This window comes from Callithrix jacchus, chromosome 3 (genome assembly GCF_049354715.1).
Source record: "Callithrix jacchus isolate 240 chromosome 3, calJac240_pri, whole genome shotgun sequence".
In the NCBI taxonomy this organism is placed as follows: Eukaryota; Metazoa; Chordata; class Mammalia; order Primates; family Cebidae; genus Callithrix; species Callithrix jacchus.
Window position 1 is genome coordinate 117847085 of NC_133504.1, and position 4604 is coordinate 117851688.

Here is a 4604-nt window from a genome sequence, read left to right on the forward strand (position 1 = left end):
TCTCCTAAAAATGGCAAGAACATTAACTCTCACTAATACTACTGAACATCATCCTGGAAAACATAGCCATTGCAATAAATCAAGAAAAACAATAAAATAAAAGTAGTATGAGGTGAGAAGGAAGAAATAAACTGTTCTTATTTGCATATGACATGATTTCCAACATAACAATTCCCAGGAATCTAATTTTTAAATCCAAGGATGAATCTGTAAGTTAAGCAGGGTCACAGAACACAGAACACAGACCTTGTTGTTTACAAGGTAGACACATAAAACAATTTTTATTATGCACACTAGCAATGAACAATTAGATAAAATTGTTTTTTAAAATTACAAAACACACTACAAAGAAGAAGTACATAGTAATAAACCTAACTAAACTGTGCAATATCCATGTGCTGAAAACTACAAAATCCTGATGAAGGAAATCAAAGAAAATTTGAATAATGGAAAAATATGGCTTGCTCATGGATTCAATAAAGGAAAGTTGTTAATTCTGGCCAAATTACAATTCTATGCAAAATTCCAACCAAATTTTTGTGGAGTTTTTTTGTAGATGTAGACAAGCTGATTCTAAAATGTATATAGAGAGCCAAATAAATTAAAATGGCTAAAGCACTCTTAAAAATTAGAGAATTCATAGCACCTGACTTTTAGATATACTACAAAACTACAGTAATCAAGAAAATATGGTATAAGCAAAGGAACAGACTCATACATCAGTCTAGAGCAGTCTTGGAACAGGATAGACAATCCAGATATAAACCTGTATAGGTGCAACCATTTGATTTTTGGCAAAAGTGAAAAATAATTAAATAGAGAAAGAAGTGTTTTGGTTTCTTTGAAAAAAATAAATGGTGTTGGAACAATTGAACATCCACCTGCAAACAAAACATAAAAGGAAAAATTAAACTTTATCCCTATCTCTTTCTTTTTTTTAGAAACTGGTGTTTATTTTTCAGCAAACTTATTTCCATCTTGCTTAAGATCCTGTGCAAGAAATTTTAAGGCCATTCAGTGGTTGCTTCTACCCATTCAGTGGCCTGAGCAGTGGGAGCTGCAGACCAGTCTTCTGTGGCAGGCTGAGTGAGCACTCTGATCTCAGTAGGGAACTGCTGAATAGGCACAGAGGGCACCTGCACACCTTCAGACCAGTCTGTAACCTCAGACTGAGTAACAGTGAACTCAAGAATTGGAGGAGTCCATTCACTCTGAAATTCCTCCTTGGTCATAACGTTTTAAGCAGCAGCCTGCTCTTCTTTTTCCATCTTTTCAGGATCTCTATAGAAGTAGAGATCAGGCATGACTTCCCACAGGTGTTCACAGGAAATGCCACGCATGGGCAGAACTTCGGGCCGTATACACCACATTGAACCCACTGAGTGAGCTCCCTTGTTGCATGGAATGGCAATGTCCACACAGAGCAGAGGAGAATCTGTATTACACAGAGCAATGGTAGGTAGGTTAACATAAGATGCCTCCATGAAAGGCTCGTAGTTAGCTCTAGGGTCAGTAACCACAAGAAGCTGTGACTCTCAGAATGCTGACTGAATCTGGTTAGCGAAGGTTCCAGGAGTGAAGTGGCCAGCAATTGGAATGGCTCCAGTGGCAGCAGCAAACTTCGGCACGGCCCTCTGGTCGGTATTCCTGGAGGATATAATACTGACATCAGCAGGGTTTTCAATGGCAACAATGGCACGAGCTGCCAGCAGAAGCTTCTCCCAGGTCATCTTCAGATTTATGATGTAGATGCCATCACTTTCCTTTTATAGATGTACTGTTTCATTTGCAAGTCAAGATTGGTGACACCTAAGTGGGTTCCTGCTGCAAGGAACTTAAGGACATCCTCCTTCTTCATTTGCAGGGTATCAAGAGCTTTGAATATTGTGAAAGTTTCCCTTTAAGTTACAATGGGAATCCACAACAATGCTGTATGGACCGTTCTGTGGGTAGCATGGAAAGGCTATATCACTATTAATGCAAAGTAGATCATAAATCAAAATGTGAAACCTAAAACTATAAAGCTTTCAGAATAACATAGGAATTGGGGTTAGGCAAGATATCAAAGAGTTATCGGACATGATATCAAAAATACTATTCATTTATGAAAAAGATAAATTGGATTTAATAAAAATTTAAAACTTTTTCCTCTGGAAAGGACACTGTTAAGAAAATGAAAAGATAAGCTACATACTAGGTTAAAATATTTTCAATGTATATATCCAACAAAGGACTTCTGTCCAAAATGGAAAAAGAAAAAAACTCAAAACTCAACAGTAAGAAAATAAAAAAAGTTCAATTAAAATATAGGTAAGTGATTTGAACAGATACACACTAATGAGGATATATTGATAAAATAACCACATAAAATGATATCTAACATTTTTAGTCATTGTAGATATGAAAATTAAAACCACATAATTTTCAAATATTAGAATAAATTTAGCCATTTGATATTAGAATCCTTACATTTAAAAATATTGAAAATACTTAGTGTTGAGAATGCAGAGGAATTATAATTCTCATACATGATTTATGGGAGTTACATGGGCCTTGATAATTATCAAAATTGTTCCCTGTGTATTTTAAAATTAATTGGAACTGGTGACTCTATCCCTTCCAATTTTTCCCTTTTGGAATGAGAAGTTTATACTCTCTATATTTAATGCCTGTGCCTGTCTCACCATTGTAGTTAGATTCAGATAACTTGTTTTCTTGATTAACATGTCCACAGAAAGAGAACAGTTTTTCAGAATGGATCATACCTAGTGATATGCTTTGCATCTGTGTTCAAACTCAAATCTCATGTTGAATTGTGATCCTGACTCTTGGAGGTCAGGACTGGTGGGAGGTGACTACATCATGGGGGTGGTTTTGAACGGTTTAGCACCACCTTCCTAGTGCTTTCTTATGATACACTTTTCATAAGATCTGATTGTTTAAAAATGACATGTAGCACTTTCCCCTCTGCTCTCTCTCTTCCTCCTGTTCTGCCATGTGAAAAAGGTGCTTGCTTTCACTTCACCCTTACACCATAATTGTAAGTTACCTGACGCCTCCCCAGCCATACTTTTTGTATGGTCTGTGGAACTGTGAGTCAATTAAACCTCTTTCTTTATAAATTATCCAGTATCAGGTAGTTTTTTATGGCAGTATGAGAATGGACTAATACACTCAGAGATTAATTTACACCTGATTTAGGTAATGAGATTGGGAGTTTTGAGCTGATGATATTTAGATGGGACTTGTACTTAGAATGGATGATGTAATGGGTTGAGACTTTGGAGGATATTGGTATGGTATGAGTATGTTTTCTATGTGGGAGAGGTGTGAATTTTGTGGGGGCCAGAGGGTGAGATGTAGGGGGTTGAATGATGCCACTCTCAGAAGACATGTCTATATCCTTACTCCAGAACCTGAGAATGTGACTTTATTTGAAAAAAGGCTCTTTGCTGATGCAATTAAGAATCTCAATATGAGGTCAACCTGGATTATGTAAATAGGTTCTAAATCCAATGAAAATTATCCTTTTAAGAGACACACAGGAGAGCAACACATAGGAAGATAAGGAGATCATCAGAAGACAAAGGCAGAGATGGGAGCTATGCAGCTACAAACCAGAAAATAACCTAGAGCCATCAGGGAAGAGGCAAGGAAGAATTTTCCCCTAAAGCCTTCAAAGAGAGTGACACCTTGATTTTGAATCTGGTGTCCAGGACTATGAGATAAATAATTTTGATTGTTTTCAACCACCATTTGTGATAACTTGTTATGGCAGCCCTAGGAAAGAAATACATCTACTTTGTTACATTTTTAGATTTAGAGCTCCTGTAAGTGAGGATCACACCAGTATCATAGAAGAACCCTCATATATATTTGGTTTCTTTGTGTAAGTTTGGGAGCCTGGGATTCTTGTTTTTAAAATGATTGTGACAGAAAATACAGACCTAAGTTTACACAGACTTCTTAATAGACCCCAAGAAGAGCAACACTTAAGAAAGCATAAGATTCTACGTCACATCCAATTTTGCAACTCATTGGGCAATGTAGGATTTCACTAAAAAGGTATGTTGTTTTTATTCTCCTTCCAATCCATAGTAGGATTACTTCCACAATGGAAGGTGATGTCAGTATATAGTTAGGACATAAGGACAAGAAGGCAACCTTTTTGAGCTGGTTTTCTTATCTGTGAAATAGGAAAGCATTAGTATCTAACCTGCACAATTGTTTATTTTACATGAGAAAGAATGTGAACATGCTTTTTAAGCTATAAGAAAAAGTACTACACAAATGTACTTTAAAAGTACATTTAAAGTACTACACAAATGTCCTTTAAAACGATTAATATTGGCCAGGCGTGGTGGCTCACACCTATAATCCCAGCACTTTGGGAGGCCAAGGCAGGTGGATCACGAGGTCAAGAGATCGAGACCATCCTGGTCAACAAGGTGAAACCCCGTCTCTACTAAAAATACAAAAATTAGCTGGGCATGGTGGTGCGTGCCTGTAGTCCCAGCTACTCGGGAGGCTGAGGCAGGAGAATTGCTTGAACCGAACCTAGGAGGCAGAGGTTGTGGTGAGCTGAGATCGTGCCATTGCGCTCC

General features: G+C 37.3%; 1 pseudogene; it reads right to left on the reverse strand.

The window, feature by feature from the left end:
* Positions 1-1004: 1004 nt before the first annotated feature.
* Positions 1005-1867, reverse strand: LOC100404614 (small ribosomal subunit protein uS2 pseudogene; annotated as a pseudogene).
* Positions 1868-4604: the final 2737 nt, after the last annotated feature.